Source organism: Parambassis ranga, chromosome 5, assembly GCF_900634625.1.
Source record: "Parambassis ranga chromosome 5, fParRan2.1, whole genome shotgun sequence".
Taxonomy (NCBI): domain Eukaryota; kingdom Metazoa; phylum Chordata; class Actinopteri; family Ambassidae; genus Parambassis; species Parambassis ranga.
In genome coordinates this window covers 17,114,568-17,138,854 of record NC_041026.1, presented here as the reverse complement: position 1 = coordinate 17,138,854, position 24,287 = coordinate 17,114,568, and the positions used below count along the sequence as shown (strand labels likewise).

At 41.8% G+C, this 24,287-nt stretch overlaps 1 protein-coding gene across 1 annotated transcript in view; it reads right to left on the bottom strand.

The window, feature by feature from the left end:
* foxj3 (forkhead box J3) overlaps positions 1-21,865 on the bottom strand; it is a 67,340-nt gene extending 45,475 nt beyond the window's left edge. The window contains exon 1 of the mRNA XM_028405985.1: positions 21,611-21,865. The gene's annotated coding sequence lies outside the window, so the exon portion shown is untranslated. The remainder of the gene's footprint in view (positions 1-21,610) is intronic.
* Between the last annotated feature and the right edge of the window lie 2,422 nt (positions 21,866-24,287).

The following is a 24,287-nucleotide window of genomic DNA, read 5'->3' as shown; positions in this document are numbered from 1 at the left end:
AAGGCTTAGTTCCAAACAGATATAAAATGTATGTAAGTCTCATTTTTACCCTGATCAAGTTAACATGGGATAGTAATCCTGTAAAAGAATACCGTAGTATAAAAAAATTGTAAAATATTTTCTCTTATATCTCTAGTATTAAGCAAGAACCATGAGGCATAGTAATCTAGCTTAGAATGAAGTGCCTGACTACACACCAATTACTCTAAAGTTCATAATAAATATATCTGTGCAATTAAGAGTTCTGCCTGACCAAAATTCCTGACTGGCTGCACTGCCCATGTGCAATCTATGTAAAAACAAAATACTGCAGGAACATGTATGGATCTGCAGCTGCTGACCACATGAACAGCAACAACAAGTACTCACCCACAACCTTTAGTGAAGTGACTTGGAACATGTGAGGTAGGCAGTAGGGCAGGGCAACTGGCTGACCACCAACCGGATTCTTTTTACTTGTAGGCTGAACTTGTAGGAATTCTCCACACAACATTCAAAAGGGCTAATGTTAGCTTTGTTAAGATGACAGAATGGAGGTTACTACTGACACTAACTGCAGTTAGTGGGCAGACTTAGAGAGCTATGTTAGCATCTGTGTGTGCAGAGGTGTGTTTTATATAAAGTTTGTTCTGTAAAATTAATTTGATTAAATGATAGTTTTGTTATCTTATGTAGGTTGAGCTTTGTCAATTCAGTTATCCACTTCATTTCCAGTTTCTATACACAAACAAACACTTGCATTCAAATAGCCAAATATAGATTTTTTTAAATTATATAATCTCACTCTTCCATATAGCCTATTTTATTCTCTACCTAGAATAACTAGGTGCCTACTTAGAAGAACTTCCTTTCAAATACTTGTGCATTACTGTCATCATTTCCTCTCTGAGAAAAAGAGAAGGCTATTCAGCTCACATTCTCTCTCCCACTTGCAGGGAGACGACTGTTGATAGGTACCAGACCAGTGCTCTCCTGCACTTATCTGCAATTTCCGCGATTAATCCCCTTTTACTGCAGTCATGCATTCATCATGGGTAACACTCCAACAGCATGTGTCTGCTCAGCTACAGCTATAGACATAACCATTAAGTCCTGTGATGACTGTGCTGTCATACATTATACTTCAGAAAAAACAGACATGATGAATGCTGCATTAAAAACAATGTCACCAGGACCTAAACAAACCACAATAAATATTTACACCAGTGATTGTTAAATGCTACCCAGACTTTGGTGTGTGTAGAGAGACACAGCAAGAAAGAGAGAGAGAGAGAACTCATTATGACAAGAATCTTCCTGTAGTGTGATGGTAACTTGGCAAAAGGGAGGGGAATCGCTACGTGTGCTCCCTCTGTTATGCCTGAAGATTTGGCACATGCACTCACAACAACAACAGTGATGTAACCTGGTAACAAGCCTTTGGCATCTGTACTCTCGACCGAAACCCGGGTCATACCTTCCATATCAACGGCTTTATATACAGCGTGGGAGAAGCCCTTGTTTTCCTAGCGATTGCAATGGGGATAAACAGGGAGGGGTGGGAACTATGCTCACCTGCCCTTCAGTCTAAGAGAGACTCCTCATTTTTTCCACCCCTTGAGGCAAAGGACTTTAGGAGTTATTTTTGAGATCTCTCAAACTAAAATAGCAGTGCGTCTGAGTATTGTGATTGCACATGAGCCTTTCCAATCATGCAGCGAACAATCCTAAGCCTCATCTTCATTAAAAAACAAAAAGTAGGTAACTGCAATGCCAAGGCAACAGCTTTTAATGTCAGTCTTCCTTCTCAATTAAAGGCTTAATGGTTCCGCTGAAACCACCCCCAGGAAGAAAGCATTAATAACCCAGTCCTTACTTGCATTTTTAGGATGTGTCAATTATCGCTTCACCGCTCACACGGCTGAGCACATTGTTCAGCTTATTGCAGCCTACAGCAGAGCCTGCCGTCAACTGAGGCCTTACACCGCTTGCATGTGCATAAGGGTATATATTTTACAGTGCAATTTATGTGTCAGTGTTATTAGTAGGCTACATTTTTGTTAAAGTTGGTTTTTAAAAATGCAAGCAAGCAGGCCTCTCTGTTGTGTTCCTAATATAAAAAACGGTACACATGCTCTTTCTGCTCCCCTACTCCCTCAATCCCACTTCGCCTGTGGTTGAACAAATCAAGTCCATAATTATTCTGCCAATCAATCGGGAGCGCAACTGTGGCTGTGGGGCAGTTAAACGCTGGGGAGAGAGAGTTGTCAACAAAGCAAAGCTAAACCCAGAGATCTTTTAAACTTACTGAAGACTAAAAAGGCGAGAGAGACACCTTTGTCTTATTAGTGAGTGACAAACAAAAGAGGTCTTCTAAATATGTAGTAAAAGGAAAAGACATCCAGCTGCTACAAAAAGACAGAGACAGGCAGGATAGGCAGGGGAACAGAGGATCAGAGTAGTCAAAGATCTGGGAGTTTTCTGGGGATCAACTGAGCTGCTTCAGGCTGTCTGGAGAGGCCACAAAGCAAGCAGTACAGATCGTAACCCCTAAATCCAGACACAGCTGAACCAAAATACAAATGGGAAAAGATGCAGCATTAGTTATTGACATCACTTGCTGTTAGCAGTTAACCATTGTCCCATTGTTATGTGGGTTTAATTGTCTTCATATATATGTAAACAGATATAGAGCAGAGATCATAGCAAATGAAAGCAATGTAGACAAGTACAAGGCCCTCATTTTATTGTGCCATCTGCAGGTCAATCCAACATTCCAGTAATTGAATAATCCTTTCCAGTAAATCAGAGTGGTGATCAGGAGGGGGTTTCTCTCTGTACCTAACAGCTTGCCTGGGAGGTGGACTTTGTTTTGGAGGTGGCCACGGTGCCCTGACACGGACCATGCGAACCCAATTACCCCCAGTCCCACGGCCTAGGGGGCTGCGTTAACACGGTCCCCCTGGGAGGTTGACTCCATGCCAGCCTGGCAGCCTGCAAGATGCTGCTGCAGAATCACAGACTACTTAAGGCACTGGCAGACCAAGTGTTCTGTGTCGATCTTTAGGGCATATCCTCATCTGCATTAGGTAAATCCAGTTCTATCTCTATATTTACTAAATACTTGGCCCGACCCACATGGCCTCCATGTTTGTCATATTTGTTCACAGAATATGCCTTGTCACCAAGGCATCTTCAGGCACTCTGCCACTTCACGTAGGCACTATGAGGGGAAAAAAAGCCTCCAAAGTGACTGATTTGGCCAACCAACATTTCTGACATGTCAGAAACTCAACTGAGCATCTAAATACTGTTCAGGGGGAGTTACATGTTTCTTGTTTCCCCACACACTGCACAGCAAACAACACCAGAAGAGGTTCAATTAAACTTAAAAATTTGAGCTGCGGCTCAAAAATCAGCAAAGAAATTGCAGTGTATGTCTGCTTAATACATAGAATCACAGGTGGCACAAGTGTAAGAAAAATTACAAATGTGTCACACATTTAATTGCCTGTGAACTTAATTATTATTCTTAACAACATACTATAAAACTGATATGGTTATGTGTCCACATCACAAAAGTGACAAGGTCATGTTCAAAACAAAAAAAACACAAATCCCTAAGCATATTTAACCAAAAAAGAAAGAACGAAAAGCACCTAAAATAAATGTTCTGAGAGTGCAGGAATCAGATCATAAATTTCTAATTTCAAACCAAGAGAGTACAAAGTCAAGAAACACAATTCTAATGACTTGAAATAGCTTGAGCTTTGGTTGAATTGTTAGATGCTCCTCTCACGTAAAGCTGAAAATCGTCTTCATTTAGAATGGCACTAGAGCTGGAGCTATAATTAAAACCATTTTGCTTTTTAATCAATATTCAATCTCTCAGAAATAATTAACAGCATATTAAAGAGTTTACTGCCTGATGAAGCTGGATGCCTCTACATCATTAAGCTGCTGAAGCGCTGCTCTTTGACTCCTCATGTCCCATTTCACTGGTTTACTGCGCCTCCGTACAGGCTCTTTAAAATGCTCTTAAAGTCATACTGTACCTGCAGATAATAACACAGCCAAAACAGTGATAAAACGTAGAATGTGTCCCAATCTCATGAGACATGAATTTTAACATGTAACAGATAATCATTACAGGAGCGTGTGTATGTGTGTATGTACAGCTTGTTCAAATGCATGCAAGGAAATAAAAGTAGACTACTGTATGATGAAGGTTTTCAGGTCATAATGCTGAGAGGCAGCCACCTGCCATAAATTCGTGCCCTTTCCCCTGACTGATAATGCACACTACTTTGCAAGTTGCACAATAACAGAGCACATATTTGCAGGATTAGAAGTCACGGGTCAATAGTTTTGTATTTTCTCAGATTTTCTGGGCTTCATCTTCAGCATTACTCAGACACTACTGCCATAAGCAGACAGGAGGCAAAAAACATGCACACTCTGTCAAACAATTTAACACAAACATACATTAACTATCCATACAAACACAAAATTGAGTTGCGGCCAACTGATCAATCATTTGCTTGATTATTCAGTATAGTAGAGCTCCATATAATAGCACTCCAATCAGCTGTTGAATTTCACCAACACTGTCTTACGTCACCAGGAATTGTGTATATATACAAGCTAATAAATTCCTTGGGCATTCTCCAGATGACTTCCATGGTAATTTCGGGGCAGCTAGGTTTTGGTCTACTGCTGATTAAAAAGAGAGCAGTAGAGTAAAACATGAAATTGAGGCTGCATACAGCCTGACCACGAATGACTGACCGGGAATTTGTTTTCACATTGAACAGACGGCCGTTGGTGTCTATACCTGTTCTCTTCAGCCTGCTCCGTTCCAGATAATTTCAATTAATTTGGTTTCCTAGAGACAATGTTGCTATTTATCTGGGTGTGGATAGGGGGAGGGGTAGCAGTAGCAATCATTGTTTGTTTAAGCTCTGCAGTCAAAATACTGACTGGCAAAGAAATGGATTAATCATCATGAGGTTACTGCCTTACAAGATACACAATAGGTCATCACAAAACCAGAGGATTTACCATAATAAACAGCAGACACGTGAGTTAGGCTTAGAGTCAAAAGTTTTTGGCTTGGACTATTTAACTGACAAGACAAGAGTTGTTGGCAACTGAGACACATATTGGCACTCTGACTCCAGTGCCTTTGAACGAAAGCTTTTAAGCAAATAATGGATTTGCTCCTGCAATTGTTTGAAAACAAGCACAACATGGAATCAATCGGATGCAGTGGAAAAGCCAAAATAAAGCAAAACTAGGTTGCTTTGCGTTTATTACAAATTAACAACCTAGGTAGAATAGTGTAGCTTATTTTAATTTGTGTTAAACAATTATTCTACAAATGGGCAAATTTAAAGCAAACTGCTATGAACCACATATGCACTTGAACTTCTTCATGACCAGAACATTCAGTTTGTACAAGGGGCAGTGGTCCACTGTGTAATCATTTTTCATATTTTACATTGGTATCATATGGGCCACAAGATGGCATGATCCTTTAACAGAATTCAGTTTATTCAACAGACATAATAGAAACCAACCTCAAGAACCTGCTCGGCATTTCAGACTGGATGTTGTTGCTGTAGACTTGTCATTTCTCACTAGCAAATAAATGGCCCATATGAGTTCAAATCACTGGTTGTGAGGCACAAAGCATTTCCGTGGCCCTTGAATGTCATTATAAATGTTGCAACAGCTTTTTATGAAACTAATACTTGCAAGACACACCTATCCAAATATTATAAAGTGGTAACATATTCTAAATTTTCAACCCATGTCAGTTAATAGTCCACCTGTAGTAAAAATGTGGCAAATAAAAGCCACAGTCACATCGGATACCCTGAAGGAATTCAGTGACATTCCCAGGGAGTTCATCAGTGTCAAGAGCATTCTGAGCTGCAGAATTTCCTGCATATCACCTTCTTGCCTAAAACGTAAGTCCTAGGGTTCCCAGCCAATTATTAGTTTACTATACATTTCTTATACTGAAATTAATGTAAGAAAGGCTAAAGCCATAGCCTGGCCAGCCATCCTAATTCTTTGTCTAGTCTATATAAAGAATTGGTCGGATTTCTGTGGATTCAAGTAGGATTTTCAAGGGACAGTACCAATGAAAGCAGAATAATCAGCCTCTGGACACACCTGGATCCACATACAACCAATCAGAGGAACAAAGCATGTGACAAAGGCAGAGCAACAACCAGACTGGTATCAACAAAAAACAAGTACCATACAGTCATGCAATACAAAGAAAAACACAGCCATTCTGTTGTTGTTTCTGACAAAAAGCCTATTAATCATTAGAATTTACCTAATCTTTATAGATTTTAAGTTGAAAAAAATTGACTTAAAATGCTTTGTTTCTCAAGTTTGTTTCTGACTTTTAGAGCCTAGAAGCTTGTGGTTTCCAGGTATATTTGGGCCGAAAGCCCAATAACTGTGCCCTAAGAATAGTTATAGAGGATCCCAACACATTCTAGTAGATCTCAGTCTATGTGTAACTCTTAACCGCTGATTGATTTGCAGAGTTCATCAAAGCTTTTAAGTGCTTTACATTATTGGATGGAGATAGGCCAAAGCACCTGTATATTGACTGGGGGATTTAATTCTTTATGAGTGAATAAAATTGCATTCATGCAGCTATTGGACAGACCAGCACAGGCTAATTTTATGAGGGATGTGACACACTTCACAGGCTGCAGCAAAGATGGCATATTAAATATTCCTGATGCAAATCAGTCAACAGCACCATAGTGTGGACAGTTCAAGAGACTAAAGGATTGACAGCCATGATTTTATCTTGAAACTATTAGTGTATCATCATAACATAATGCCGCTTCAAAATGTTGCATTAACAAGGTAACATCATCAACAACAAGTATTTTAGGATGCTAAACTTTTATCACAACTCAAACAACAGCCTCTTTACAATTGGTAACAGTGATGATGAGGAAGCAGATTCACACAATGTCTTGCTGGTGTAAAAGATATGGCTAATTAACATCAGCACCATTTGGATCTTTACCTCTCTGTTTCAACAGTGAAGGGAAGAGCGCAGCCCCAGCAGCAGGCTAATGAATGTTTGATTTGAGAGCGAAGACTTTCTGTCACTTCCGAAGCTCCTGACATAACCCTCTCCTAAACCCCTTAAATTCTCGTGCTTTACTATCTGGCAAGCTGTCTACTTCTCACCTTTTTCCTCCACCTCCCCTTTCTCCAGTTTCAATTCCTGAGTTCATCCCCCTCTCCTCGCCCCCCACTACCACCACCACCACACAGGCTGCGCTCATTACAGCGGATTTGCATGTCTGCTCCAGAGCAGTATGAGAGGAGATGAAACAGAACTCCCAGTGGCTGCCTCTGCAGAGCTTCACTCATCTGACAGAAAGAGCTTCACTTTGGGCCCCAGACACAGCCAGCAAACAAATGCTAGCTTCTTAAAGGGGCCATACGCACGCACATACACACAAGCAAACACAGAGATACTCCCCCAGAAAGAATTTATGCTGCACTGTGTTCAGTTTAAATATATCTATATGCAGGAAATAAATTGAAAAACAGAAGTCTACCTTCCAGCACATTGCCTGCACATTACCAATCAAGACAGCTCAACTGGGAAGAAGCAACTGTGCCATCACTCTCCATTCCTGCTTAGAGATCACTCTCACACACACAGCTAAAACTGAGGGCTATCCATTTTATGTATGCGCCAAGTTCTTCAGACCCATCCTTTGGATTTTATCACAATGGTATTGTACAATACAAACTGGGTGATCAGTTAAATGGTGATTTTATTATTGTTCTATTAAGAAAAATAAGAAGTGTAAAGACTTCACCTTGAATAGTTAGAAAAATGTCTGTTTTGGTAATAAAAACAACAACTGATTAAAGCTCATTGTTGATATGTGAATCAGAAACACTTGAAAGAGTGCTCAATACATATATGGTTTAAGGCTTATACATTAAAACCAGATGTACTACTACATTTGTGTAAAAACTGCTTTTTCATTTACATTTGATTAACTGTAATGTAACAGGTTATTAAAAATCTTGGTAGTACCGTAACAGAGCAAATGGTCCATTACTACAGTAACACATGGTGACCATTGCTGTAAAATAACCAGGAACACAAATAGTATGCAAGCTTCTTGGTCAGCAGCAATGACTAAATGTCACATACTTTGCTAACCGCAAAAAGAAAAAAGTGCAAAAAAGCCACCCATGTTTTGTTTTTGGCCCTCTTCAAATTAGGTGCTTTTGTTCTGGATGACTCACTTGGTGAAAGTGGCGCATCATGTGCCATGCAACATGAGTCACAGTGAAAGAGAAGGGCTCACAATCCTATATAGTACAAGCTTTTGACCTGCACTGACCTAATCCCCAATTGACCACAGACATGACTTCAGCTAAAAAAAACTTTACGCTAAAAAACTTTATAGTCCTTTCATATTTTACTTAAACATAAGCAAAAACATCAACAGTAATTTCTGCAGTTTTAAATAAATGTATTGCATCATATAGTATGGCAGGGAGAAGGAAAATCTTACATCGTCTGCTCTGACTCATAAGTGCATGATGGCTTACTAAGCAAATAAATAAAACAACGTAAATTTAAAAATGAGAACTATTTTTTTGATTTAGGACTTTCATGTCCGATTCTTGTCAGGATGAAAACAGAATCAAAAGAATAAGAAATAACATTAAAAAAAATAAGGCCTGGTAGAACTGAGTCGAGGCTTCAGCCCAAACTAGAAAGGGGTTGGTTCACTGTACACACATGTTGCTGTTTTTTTAAGAAGAGGGTAATCTGAATGTAAAATCTATCATGCAGAAATAAATGATGTCAAAAAGTATTCACTGCCATTCAGTGTTTGACAGTAGGGATGTTACCACATTTTTTCAGACCGAGCATGAGTATTCACACTTGAATACTCACCGATACCGAGTACTGATACCGATACCACTAGTACTTTTGATGTATATGCCTATGTCAATACTATCTAATGACAAATTTTAAAGCTGTAACAGGCATTTTGAATTAAAATACAATAAGGCAACTAACATTTATAAATTCTTAAGGACACTAACCCATTGAGCTCTTGAAACTTCTTTGTTTGGTTTCACCAACCATTTCCTCCTGCACAAGACAACATCAATCATGCATTACATCAAAAAGACCTGAAACTCCAAAGGGGTAGAACATCTAAGTCATCCCAGCCTTAGACTGATATGATTACACCAACGAAATGTTCAGAATCCACTCAAGTATAAATGTAACCTTGCTGCCCTTGTGGAACCTCTGCCACATATACTCTACTACTCTACTCCACTAACAGTCTTTCTAGTGACACACAGGACAATGCTATCAAATAATGCCATCACAGCCAGAGGCGACAAAGATGAAAAGTGTCTGTAAACCTAGTGACTAAATGCTCTGCTCTCCAATACTTAAATTAATTCTTAACACTGGTCTTTAAAGGGTTTTAATAAGAAGTCACAGCCATCCAAAAAAGTGCTACATAAACGGATCCTAAGTTATGAGCCATTTTGTTTGTTAAATACTGCAGAGCTCTCAATGTCACTTCATACATTTATTCAGCAGCATTGTATGACCTCTATGCCTCCCACTTTATAAAGACTCATGTCAATTTAAATTCCTTAGAGCAGCTTATTCCATCATTAACATTGATTTGCATGTCCTAAAAAAAAAATGTCACTGAACCACCCGATATACTTTCCTTGACTAAAAAGCCTACGTGTGATTCAAAGCAAATAATGAGTGGTCCTCCTTTATTGGGTGAGACCTAATTTAGTTCTGGTGCCTTTAACAAAAAATGCCACTAGTACTATCAGTAAGGATCTATTAGCTTCTTTCAGAAACAATATTCTTGTAAACCCCACATAAGGTACTATACAAAGCACGTCCAGTATTAGACAACAGTGTAGGCGTGTCACTGAACTGTGAATTTCCATGCTTTATAAAATGCACCAGGAGGATTTCACTGAAAGCAAAATGTCTAATGCAACAAAAAACTAAATCAAAATGCCAGAGTGGTCGTCAACGTGATTCACCACTGGGACCTCTTAGAAAGAAGCAAATACATGACAAAATTCATTGGAGAACAGACAAGATAAAAGGCAGTCATTTCAGATGGCTAAATACGGATTATCAGGCATAAACCCAAGCAGCAATCAGCATTAACCAAAGACTTGATAATTTGTTCCTCTCCAATTATAGTCACTTTTGTCAGAGCATCATTTAGACTTTCTGTGAGAGAACTTACACAAAAAGGAAGAAATCAGAGCAGTGCGAGTTGCCTGCAGAACTTAGCTAGAGTGTGGCTGGGCCATACAGTCGCACATTAAGTCGTTAAAGTCCAATGCTTACAGTCACCCCCACTGTATACACACCAATAACTCGCCAGCACTAAGCCCCTCAGACCAAACACTGCTCTGCCTTCTGCATCTTAATAAAAGGAGGGAAACTAGAAGGGAAGTAAAGGCATGGCAGTCTTTTTAGAGGAAGCTGAATAAATGACTGAACACACACCCTGGGGCAGGCATGCTGGGGGGTTTCCAGGAGGTTGGAGCGAGCGGGGCCAATCGTGTCAAGACTAAGGCGGCAGACTAAAACAAAACTGACATATCAAAGAAGCCAAGGTTTGTATGAACGAAAAGAGCAGCCAAGACAACACATTCAACTGCACAGCTTGTTTCTGCATCAATGAGAGACAACACAACAAAAAAATGGCAATTAGCGATTAAAGAAATTCCATCCGCTGCAAAGCAGCATCTTTTTTCAATCAAACATCAGCTCAAACCATCCCAGTGATCCTATAGCCTTTGATCCTGTAAACCAGGCATCTGACTGCTACTATACCCAAACTTTTTATATCTTGTCCTAATCCATATAATTAGGGGTGGGACGGTTCAGGAAAAAAATCTGAACCGTTCGGTACACGTGTTTCGGTTTGGGCGCGTGTTCTGTTCGGTTCTGGACATGCGCATCAAGTAATACAGGGAGGCGTTTTTACCACAGCATAGAGACGAGTGTTGCCAACTTGGCATTTCTCTCGCTACATTTCACGGCTTTCCAAACTTTTTTAATCTAAAGCAACTAGTGACTCTCTCTGGTGACGTTTGAAAACTGATGTGAACACACGTATCAGTCTGCAGACAGCTACTGTCCTCGACAAGCAGCAGACGTGAGCTCCTCCCCCACCTCAATGCACTCTGGTCAGTCTCTGTAGCTTCAAGCAGCAGTTAAATCGTGCGCAAAGCTGCCGCTCATCCCGTCAATGCTTACAGAGCGGGATGTAAATAGCATAAATAAAAAGAAAACCACGGACATCAGTACTGTTAGCATTGCATAGCTTAGTCATAAGTTTAGTCTATCCAACTAGCATGTCGTTCTCTGTCCGACGGTGGGAGTATGTGAGCACACGTGTCAGTGTGTCTCTGTGTGTGTGTGTGTGTGTGTGTCTGTGCATGTACACGCATCGTGCCTCTGTGCGCAGACAGCAGCACTGAATTGTAAACGCTCAACCATGCAGAGAGAAATGACATGCTGCCGTGCAAATAAGATAAATAAAATGAGCTGTTGAGTTTGTTTAATAAAAGAACAAGGTGTAGACTTGTTCTAGGGCGGAACGATTTTAAGAATAAATTGAATTGCGATTTTTCTGGCAAATATTGCGATTTCGATTTCATCCACGATTTTTTTTCAAATCAAGTTTTAGTGCACATGAGCATTTGCAAAGATCACAGAAACTTACATCATACCTAGGGGCGGGCGATATGGCAAAAATTTTATATCACTTTAATGATAAAATCATGATCACAATTTTATCACGATTTGTTTTTACATGTTTCACATGTTTCTGTGTAAATGACTTCAGGTAGCCTACTCTGTCACTTCTCAAAAACTATCAGTAGATCTAAAAGTAAACTCTGATAACATGCACTCAGTATTAGTTTTCAATAAAAATGAAAATTTAAATAACAATTACAGAACAAAATAAAGTTTTATTTTAAATAGGTTAAAAAGAAGACTAATGTAATTCTATATAAGTATTATTCAACAGTCATTTAAACAGACTGAAGTGTGCCTCCTAAGGTTAAACAATAAATACAGTATTGAGACTTAAGTAACTCCTAAAGTTCAATGTGATTTAGAACAATGTTCAGAGAGGTGGGCACGTACATGCTCATAGTATTATAATACATTTGTATACACGCTGCCCTTCCACTGCAACACACCTCGCGCGCACACACACAGACACAGGCTTAGAAGACGCGCCGCTGCTGCCGGCAAAAACAGTACCGAACATAAAGGTGGAGTTCGTTTTAGGGACCAGTTGCTCCGTTTTCTTTTTGTTTTCAGCCATAGCATTTGACAAAACAAAACCTGATTCAGTTAGGAGTAGGGCTGTGCGATTTGACGATAAATGATCGTGAAGGATTTGAACGTATTGGCGATCTACCAGAACGGACAGATTGTTTTATCGTCCATAGAGCACGTTCTATTAATTGCAGTTCTATGTTCGCGAAGACGCATGAGTTTTTTTCACTCGTCCAACTCTCAGTGCGCTTAATGTGAACACGACCAACCAATGACAGCCTCCCTGTTAGGAAGCTACGGCTGAAAACGAAAAGAAAACGGAGCAACTGGTCCCTAAAACCAACTCCACCTTTATGTTCGGTACTGTTTCTGCCGGCAGCAGCGGTGCGTCTTCAGCCCGTGTGTGTGTGTGTTTGCGCGCGACATGTGTCGCAGTGGAAAGGCCGCGTGTATTATAATGCTATGAGCGCGTACGCGCCAACCTCTCTGAACATTACCAGCTCGTTATATTCAGGTTCGTTGCTGTTTCTGCCGTCAGCAGCTGTGTGTATGTGTGTCTGTGCAGTGGGAGGGCCGTGTGTGTACATCAGATGCAGACAGAGGCAACAGCTAATGACGTCACCAAAACAATAACGCAGGCATTTGATGAAGAGGCTCCATGAGGACTCTAGTAAACGGTGGACAGAGCTGACAGCAGCAGCTCCGTTTGTCCTTAGATATGATTCCCATTAAAGTTTGATCATTTGTTCTAAATCACATTGAACTTTAAGAGTTACTTAAGTCTCAATACTGTATTTATTGTTTAACCTTAGGAGGCACACTGTTTAAATGACTGTTGAATAATACTTTACAGAACTACATTAGTCTTCTTTTTAACCTATTTGTAATAAAACTTTATTTTGTTCAGTAATTGTTATTTAAATTTTCATGTTTATTGAAAACTAATACTGAGTGCACATTATCAGAGTTGTTGTTTGCCTTTAAAATCTACTGACAGTTTTTGAGAGGTGACAGTAGGCTACCTGACGTCATTTACACAGAAACATGCAAATTAGGGTCAATGTAAAAACAAATCGTGATAAAATCGAGATCGTGATTTTATCATTAAAGAATCGTGATATAAAATTTTTTGCCATATCGCCCACCCCTAGTTAGGAGCAGTGTAAAAAACTGTGGCTTTGACGATCTCAAAATCGCGTTCTCTGAGATCGCAATTTTCGGTCAAAAACGATAGATCGTTCAGCCCTAACCTGTTCTATAGGAAAGGTTGTCTTAAATGGCTTCTGTTATGATCTGCTGCTATATAGAAATTAAAAATAAATGAAATTGACTTAACCTGACATAATGGGAAACACTGAACTGATTCTTAAATATGGTGAATGTTGCATAATTAGGATATATATTTTGTGCTCATCTATGGTATTTCCAGAGTGTTAAAAGTAGAAAAAAACCTCAACATTGTAAACCAAACCGAAAACCGTGACCTCACAACCGTGGATTTAGTGAACCGTTCCACTACTACATATAATATATAAAACAACTATTCAAACTACCTTAAAAGTAGAGGCAAAACTCCATAATTACTAAAACAAACCGAGTAGGCCTTCAGGCAACTTTCACTGATTCAGTAGATAAATGCGGTGTGTCTATACAAACCTTAATCTCTGACAACATGGATAAACTGTGAGCAATTTAAAAAAAAAAAAAAAAGCACACAGATATAGCAGGATTATAAGAACACTTAAGTGAGTTGTATTTTTAAATTGGCTTTATGAGAGCCAGTGTGGCCTTCAACTTAGTTTGCCTTTAATGAGATATCAAAGCTCAACTATTTAGTACGAACCGTCTTTGCTTGTGATAATAAAAGGAATCCTCTGAGATGGCCGCCATGCTGACACAGCCTTTAGGTGCTTAAATCCAAAAATGGTTGCATTAAGTGCATTTTAATTGACTTATATTTGCCCAGTGTATTGTCTTGCAAATAAAAGAGATCTTCTGGCACTCCTGGAAGACATAAAAAGTAGGTCACTCTGTCTCCTGTGAGTCATAGGTTTTGGCAAGTGACCAAAAAGAGCAGGTATGGGAGAGACAGAGCTAGAGCTGCAAGAGGCCTAATGGTATACTAATACTATTTCAGACAGAATGTTATTCTGTACATTATTTTGTACAATGTGATATTAAGTTAAATTGAATGCATTTAAGAATCAGAACCACATAATTGGAATGTTATGCACTTCGCCGTCTTCAAAATTTACACATAAAACAGTATGGTCCGGCCTCCCTTGAACAGTTTAAGCCTAGTAACTGCAGTGCAAACTCATCTTCAGGCTTTTCATTCCACCATATACATTTCCTGCACGGACAGATTTCTCAGATTGCAGGTGCAGTCACATTTCTCTCCAGAGCCTAGGCCCCGAGCTAGCCTCCCAGGGCCACAGCACCTTGGCAGAATGGCTCACTTGTGGGGTCAGAGCTGGGCCTGAGATTTCCAAACAGTTACTTTTTGAAGGCAGTGACTCAGCCTGGTCAAAGCCGTCAGTCCCACAGCCACCTAGGGACAACCAGGTTTTTCCTGGTGTAGACGTCTCAAGTCCTGTGACCAACAACTGATACACTTTCTTAATTACATTGGGCAACTGGCACAGACCACGTTGCCCCTCCTCCAGCTAACCTCTCCACCCTCTCATTCATCCACCCTGAGGGAGAGGCATGCAGGCCAGAGGAAGCATGACTCATCTGAGTAACAAGATGCATTCTTTGGAATTCTCTACAGACGTGTTGTTTGCTAAGTGAAGAGCACAGGAGAGTATGGCGCAGAGAGAGATAAAGAAAAAGAAGGGAAGATGCAAAATTAGTCAGTAATAAGAGACAGACTACGCGTGAGATCAACAAAGAGAGATGGGGTGGGAGCACTGGGGCAAGAGCGAGTCATCACTCGTGTGGGTTTCCTGGTCCACACAGATCAACATTTCCTCCAAGTCCACAGTGAGAATCCTTGGATTCTGTTAGGGGTTTTCTGAATCACAGATGGAGACTCCAAGTACTACATCTAAGGCTAATCCATTAAATTTTACACTGAAAAAAAAATATTGACGACAATAGAGAGAGGTTCTGTGCAGTTCTGCTGACTTTGCAGATGATAATGAGGCACAAGCTAGAAAAAATGTTAAATCATCTGGGCTAACAGATCCACCAAAGTTCCTTCACAACTAACACCACATCTGCAAAACTTGGCACACGCCACTACAGATCATGAGCCTCACACACTACATCACAAACAGTGTCCAACTTTTACATGGAAATATTTCTGGACCAGCCTACAATAAATGTCTAAAATTGCAAAACCAGTGAGATGCTGAAAATAGTGACTTCTTTATAAATAATCCACCTTGGACTTTTAGCAGCACATGAACTTGAGTGATCTAGCAGTAAACAACATCCTCAAGACTTCACTATTAAACCTTACTAAGCAGGCTTAGGACTGTGGACTTAATTAAACCTGACCTTCTCTGACATTCCTCTCTGTGGACTGCCATTCCAACGTGAGAAATTCTTCACTGTTGTTACATTACAGTGAATAATAGAGCACACAGTAAGGCTCCAATAAAGGGGAGATACAATTGCAACTTGCGGTGCACACTTCCTTTACTACTGCTGCAGTAAACAAGTATCACTTACAGAAGAGACAATCCCACCAGGCATCACTAACTCTTTTCAGTTGAATTAAAGTCTCTCTTAAAGAAGCTGGATTTGTAGGACGTAAAGTGGTGCCTGACAACCATCCAATTTCACCGCATCAAGAATCAGCATATATTTCTGTTCTGGTGAACTGCACATACACCATGCAGTGTTCTATCTATGTTTGTATACATGAACAAACCAATGTCTCACAGAGCAGAAACAAGTCTGGTTTGTGTCAGACTCTCCACGTGTCATTGCCACAGTATCACCTCTAAATTGCTATATCATGCGTGCAGTCCACAGGCAGGAGCTGAGGGTAACATCTGGGAATATCATGTTATTAAATCATATAATATCCTGAAGAAATTTTAGTACAGGAGCCACCCTGTGCATGATCTGTCATAAATAACAGCTCTGCTGCTCATATGCAGACAAAGCTGCATTGTTTAGTTCTGCCACATTTTAAAATTTCCCCCGCTCAGCAGTGACATTAACACTGTAGGTATGCTGCTTTTTCACCTGAAAGTGAATTTTATATCTGCCACAGGAGCAGACAATGATTAAAACAGATACCAAATACTCTGATGAAAGCACTGCTCTTATTACTTAAGCTGTGTCAGCTTAGCGAGCTCTTCTTCCTGCACAAAGCACAAAAGTCTCCTAAGAGTATGAGTCATATAAGCATATCAATTCCAATACAGAGAGAAGAACAAAAAACTCTGATACCAATGGGCTGTCAGAGTTGAAAGACAAAGCATACAGAATGATGAATTATAAAATCCTTCAAGGCATTGCAAAGTCAAGCTAGTCTAATTCACTTAGGATTTGATTATTCATTAGCACCCAAGTAAGTAATTCTCAAATGCCACAGCTAACACATACATGACATTAGGCACCACATTAAGTCTAGAGTTGATTTGCAGTTTCTGATTTCATTCCAGTACACTACAACTACCCAATGCATACTTAAGTACCTGCCTTAATTAATTTCTACACTTCAACTTAAATAAAAAGATCAGATTAAACCAGACAAAGCATAGAAGTATTACCCACAGTTACACAAAATGTATTAGACAGACTGTTACAGCTAGGCTGGAGTGAGTCACAGAAAGCACCATGCCCCCCAATCCCCACCATTTTCTCCTACACTTTCTAAACTTACCAAATACGCTCTGCTTTTTGTAGTTACAGTAGTTCCCCTGTTGGGAGATGGTCCCTGATTAGTCAGACTGAGGAAATAAATGGATAAACACTTTCAGATAAAACACATATGTGAGCAAATCTGCCAATAATGTTAGGCAAAGACCCAGCTGAATTAAATATCACACACTTCCCTTGCTGGTTCATGATGCCTACATCCAACTCCAAGCCAGGACATGAATTGGAGAACATAGGACTAGTTCACTGACAAATTCCGCTCAATAGACTGAGAGGAGGTGGGATGAGGAGAACCAGACAGTGCATTGCTAGATGAATAAAAAATGAAAGTGTAGTGCTTCAGTAAATTCGCTCTCTCCATCCCGTGAGGAGGGTGGGTGGGGGTGGAGGGTTGGAGGGTGGCGGTGGAGAAGAGGCTTGTTTGAAAACTGAACCAGTGCTGCATTCCCACATCCACCCATATCCAGCGAGGGGCTCTTTAAAAATTCATTAATTTACAGCAAAAATAGATTAAAGCACCCAGCTGAGCAAAACTCAAAATTTGGCTCCTGAATAACATTAATGATAAAACTTCTCCCTCAAGCTCAGAGGGGTTTGCCTGAAGAAACATTGCTGGCTTTTTTCACCTTACAGTACCTTGAGAATAATTCATTTTCAATCATTACTAAAATAATGCATTTCTAATTGTCATTTTTAATTATGCTTTTCTTGAGATGAAAAAAGGAGCTGAGCAAAAAACCTGCAAAAACTAATTAAAATCCATCCAAGGAAATGCCATTCCCATGATGCTATGCCAATGCCATTCTATTCACCATTTGATATCTCAGCTACAGAGACTCAATGACAGCTGCTCCAGGCCCCCAAAAAACGCCTAGAACTGCAGTTACAGTAATTGCTCTGGCCAGCACTAAATGAGGTTCACTTAAGTGCAATTATCCCCCTCTGATCTCTCACATAAAGAGACTTCTTTAACATGGAGAAGTGGGCTCACACAATGTGACTGCAAACAAGATTCAAATTGGAATCAGGGAGGCATTTCCAGCAGACGAATGGCTTCATAGCTCATCTACATTCTAGTGATGCACAGCGTTGCTAATGAAGACTGAGCCAGTCCCTTCTCACCAACGCAGCTTCCATGACTGCAAAACTTCAGTATAAGCAGAGTATGGGGAGAAATTTCTAACAAAACTGTCCAGTCATCTGGCCTGAATAACTTTCAAGCACAGTCTAGCCTCCACACACTGTAAACAGCTGCTGAAACCAAAAGAAAAATCATGTTTTTTGGCCATCCAAGGAGAAAAACTTACTGAAGGACAAGATGATGGGTGATGAAGCGAGGAGAAAGAAAACTTCAATCTAAAATAACTTCACATTCCAGAGCAGAGAAAAAAGGTCTTTTTGGATTCAGACCAAAAATAAGTCATTGTAAAAATACTGAACAGAGGCCTTTGACCAACCACTATCAGCCGTGCTCATGAATAAAACTGCCATCTGCCAATCGCAAAACACAAAAGGTTTTCAGCCTGAGGGCTAAAATGTGACGATCTAATAGGGGTTGCAACAGAGGGTACCTGTTGGGTGCTGTCCAACTACACAGTGTGGTGGTGGGGAGGGCTCTGATTGGGATCTGTGTAGCCACAGGCTCAACTACCACCAGAAGTCTGATAACTGCACCTCATGGGCTATCCATGAGGTGCAGTTATCAGACTTTAAAAAAAATTAACTTCAACAAGGGGAGAAATTAAAATGCCTCTTTGAGAGGCCAGCTAGGCATCGGACCACATACTGAATTCCAAATCAGGACTTGCATTCAAAATGTGGAAATCTTTGCTGAAATCACTCTATACTAACTTTCTGACTTTAAACTATACACCATCTTCTACAAGCTAGACATGATCTATGACACAAGGCAACATGCCAATACTTTTCTACATTTATTCGATACCTTGCCTTCTACTGATGATGACAAAGTAACTCCTCTTTAAACATCATTGTGCTTCTGTCACCATTCAAACACACATGGTGCAGAATTTAACTGTTTTTAGGGCTGCAACAAAAACAAGCATTTTGATACTCGCCGATTATTTTTGCGATTATTCGAGTACTGGGATCACGCGTAAATGTCATAGTTCACCCATAAATATGGCTGCAGCTAATAGCTACTTCGATAGTGGACACCTACTTTGGACCGCTGCTTCAGTCCGCGACCGCCTCCATGCCTGGCACCAAAACCGTGTGTGTGTGTGGGTGTGTGTGTCCGACCTGCAAACCGCTCACACCTCATCATTCTTAATGACGTCACTAACGAGTCATCGAATACTAAAGTTGTCGATGCATTTTGCCCTTGATTGCTCGAGTACTCGAATAATCATTGCAGCCCTGTTTTAAAACCATTGAAAAGAATCTGTATTACATCTTCCCGTTAACATTAAAAGGGTTATGTGAAAAAAAACTAGTGTGTTTTTCATATTCTTCTTTCAATATAAGACAGAAGCTGTTTACAGACACAGAAATCCCACATTGTGCTTATTTAAGCAGCTAAGATATAAATGCTGGATATCAACATCATTTTCCGTTATTAACACAAATTAAGAACCCTATCCTCCTCACTGTATAAATTGAATCCTCCAGGGAACAATATTACAATGTTAAATTTTGTAAAATAAATAAATAAATAAATAAATAAATAAATTTGTACCACCGGGCCAGCAAACATGAATGAAAAAAAAGTTATTTCTACCATCAATGCTATGGTCCTACAGGTGTTTCAACTAGCATGTTGCTTAAAAACTCTTTGTAAAGAAAAAAAAGCAGACTTTACAGAGTAAAATCTAGGACCAAAGCACAGGTAATAGTTCGACATAATGAAACACCATGCTTCTTTGTCACAATTCCTTAAAACTCAGAGCAACATTAGTACGATAAGGATGAAGTGATAGATATGCATTCTCATTCCTGGTCATTCTCTGGTTCTGCTGCCTACCTGGATGGAGCAACATCAAAATGTAAAAGACACCATATGTTTTCTACAGTTGCCTGCACAGATAGCCTGAGTCCAGACAGCTCTGCAGGCCTGCTATTTAAAGGATGGGTGATTAAGAAGCAAACCAGGTCTGACCTTTGATTGTGGGTGCTGACTAACACTATGGGCATTTTGTTAGTTCAAGCAGAAGGTCTGGCAGAGTTGGGATATTTCAGGGGAGAATTTATAATGTTTGTTTTTTAGTCATAAATCCCGCCCTTTTCTTCAGATGACTTTATAGCAGTGATGATAACTAGCTAATAGTTTGCACCTCATTGCAACTCCATCATTAAAATAACACCATGACTTCATTGATAAAACCTGCACAAGTTGTCAGCGGGGCAAATTAAGGGTTCAGTCATCCATCCTCTAATAAAGGCAGTCAGGATAAAGCAAGGACACTGTTTTATATACAGCTGCACGCAAATGCCACAGCTGTTTGGTTTTAAAGTCGTAGCATTAACTAATGGGTGTCTGTTCTGCGCGATCACACACACGAAACAGTGAGACATACCAGCAGGAAAAAAAGCACGATGCCCTGATAAATGGTTTGCACACAGGAATGAATATCTAACTGCAACACCGGCTGTGTAGAATCAGAACAAAAACACCAAGAGATAAAATTCAAAAGGGTTCAATTCACCTGAAACATGTGGCCGAACATTGCACTTGTTGAATGTTCGGCCACATGACAATCCTGCTCCCTACCATGCAGGGTCAGGTTTTACATGAGAGGATCATTATTTTCCGAAAGGAATTTATTAGCCGCCTGAGAAACAGACGATTGACAGACGTGAAAACACACTGCAACAGCTGCGAGTCAAATACCGTCAGAGCACGCAGGAAAGCCAAATGACACTGGGCTCATACACACTCACTCCATGCTGGACACACAGCGTCTCACATACCAAACAGCTAGCTAACGATAGCTGTTGGAGGGCTGGGATAGGTCATTATATATCCACCTAACGCGAGGAAAACACGCACACACACACCTAACACACACCTAGTCCTGGCCCTCCTGGAGAAAGCGCCGACAACGCTCAGCTAAAGTTAGCTAGATACCAAAACTGGCTAGCTAGCTGTCAAAGTTGCCCTGTCAGTTGTCACCGGTTGCACGGTGGTGCTAGCAGGCTAACGCAGGAGCTGTCAACTTGGAGAGTTACAGCAACACGGCTGGGGTGTACAAACACTGACCACGGGGAAACACTGACTGGCTCTCTGAGAAAAAAGCTGTCCCCACACGCCCCGCCGGAGACAGCGGAAAGCTGTGTGTCAGGGGCCTGTTCACCGGGCTCAATCCCCAGAACTTCAGTGCAGCTCACTTCCCCGTTAAAGTCGTCCATTTCGTGGGCCTTAGTTCAACTTCCATGCCCGTGTAGCTCACTTACTCTGGGTGAAAGCTGCTGTGACGGTGGCTCTCTGTAATCCTCACGGTACTTTCAGAGTAACTGTCTCCCCTTCCTTCCACCTCCTCTTCTTCGGATAGCGGGTCCCCCCCAACAAGGAGTGTCCTGTGCTCTTGACGTTATCGTCCTGTGCAAACAGCCGCCGTAGCTTCGCCGGTGTGCCTGCGGTGCGGTGGCGTCCCTCCACTGCTTCTCTCCGCCTTCTCCCGTTCTCCTTTCTCTCGGCGGCCGAGCCAACATCCGGGACTCTCCCCCGTTTGGGTTAAGTGCCCGGAACTACTTTCACATACGACAACGCACATGAAGGGTTTTTTTTTCCTCCCGCGCCTTCACCACCTCTGCCGCCACAGAAACTAGCGCGCGGTCAAACGGCACCCACACTCACGGAAACCTCAATCAATACCCTAATCAATTAAACAGCTTTATTTACAAAGCAATGTGAGTGAACTCAGTAAATGCACTCTACGGTAGCAGGATAAATAAAGAACTGACATAAAACTGTCCAGGTGTGTGTTCAAGAAAAAAGTAGCATTTGGACAAAGGTGTTTTAATTATTAACACGATTTAAAACAACTTTTCACTATTTCACCAAGCAATTTAACCATTTTAGTGAAGTTTAAACTTTCAAATGAGCCACTGAATTTCCAGTCACATGTTTTTAGTTCAAATTCTCTGCAGATCATTGTAGAACAGGAGAAACACCTACCAGATCGCATTTGACACCACAAGCGACAGAATGCATAGGTCTATATGTTGTTGCACATAAACACACAGGGAATTAAATTAATAGATTTGTGTTGGGACAACAAACCATTAATGAATCTCTTTTAATGCTGCCACTTGTCCCTGACTTCCAAACAAACTGAATACATTTTTTCTTTTCCTCTTAAAATAAACACAGCTTTATTTCAGCTAAATGTATGGTCCATCCATCCATCCATCTTCTACCGCTTATCCGGGGCCGGGTCGCGGGGGCAGCAGTCTAAGCAGGGACACCCAAACTTCCCTCTCACCAGACACTTCTTCCAGCTCCTCTGGGGGAATCCCGAGGCGTTCCCAGGCCAGCCGAGAGACATAGTCTCTCCACCGCGTCCTGGGTCTTCCCCGGGGCCTCCTCCCAGTGGGACATGCCCGGAACACCTCCCCAGGGAGGCGTCCAGGAGGCATCCGAACCAGATGCCCGAGCCACCTCAGCTGGCTCCTCTCGATGTGGAGGAGCAGCGGCTCTACTCCGAGCTCCTCTCGGGTGACTGAGCTTCTCACCCTATCTCTAAGGGAGCGCCCAGCCACCCTTCGAAGGAAACTCATTTCGGCCGCCTGTATTCGCGATCTCATTCTTTCGGTCACTACCCAAAGCTCATGACCATAGGTGAGGGTAGGAACGTAGATTGACCGGTAAATCGAGAGCTTCGCCTTCCGGCTCAGCTCCTTCTTCACCACAACAGACCGGTACAGCGACCGCATTACTGCGGAAGCTGCACCGATCCGTCTGTCAATCTCCCGCTCCATTTTCCCCTCACTCGTGAACGAGACCCCGAGATACACAAACTCCTCCACTTGGGGCAGGAACTCTCCTCCGACCCAGAGAGGACAGACTACCTTTTTCCGGTCGAGAACCATGGCCTCAGACTTGGAGGTGCTGATTCTCATCCCAGCCGCTTCACACTCGGCTGCAAACCGTCCCAGTGCACACTGGAGGTCCCGGCTCGATGAAGCCAACAGGACAACATCATCTGCAAAAAGCAGAGATGAAATCCTATGGTTCCCGAACCAGATCCCCTCCGGTCCCTCGCTGCGCCTAGAAATTCTGTCCATAAAAATTATGAACAGAACCGGTGACAAAGGGCAGCCCTGCCGGAGTCCAACATGCACTGGGAACAGGTCTGACTTACTGCCGGCAATACGAACCAAACTCCTGCTCCGGCCATACAGGGACCTAACGGCCCTCAGCAGAGGGCCACGGACCCCATACTCCCAGAGCACCTCCCACAAGATGCCGCGAGGGACACGGTCGAACGCCTTCTCCAAGTCCACAAAACACATGTGGACTGGTTGGGCGAACTCCCATGAACCCTCCAGCACCCTGCGGAGGGTATAGAGCTGGTCCAGTGTTCCGCGGCCAGGACGAAAACCACATTGCTCCTCCTTAATCCGAGGTTCGACTATAGGCCTAATTCTCCTCTCCAGTACCCTGGCGTAGACCTTCCCAGGGAGGCTGAGGAGTGTGATCCCCCTGTAGTTGGAGCACACCCTCCGGTCCCCCTTTTTAAAAAGAGGGACCACCACCCCGGTCTGCCAGTCCAGCGGCACTGCCCCCGATTGCCACGCGATGTTGCAGAGGCGTGTCAACCAAGACAGCCCCACAACATCCAGAGACTTAAGGTACCCAGGGCGAATCTCATCCACCCCCGGTGCCTTGCCGCCGGGGAGCTTTTTGACTACCTCGGCAACTTCAGCACAGGTGATGAACGAGTCCACCACTGAGTCATCAGCCTCCGCTTCCATAATGGAAGGCGTGTTGGTGGGATTGAGGAGGCCCTCAAAGTACTCTTTCCACCGTCCAACCACCCCCTCAGTCGAGGTCAACAGCTCCCCACCTCCACTGAATACAGTGTTGGCAGAGTACTGCTTCCCCCTCCTGAGGCGCCGGACGGTTTGC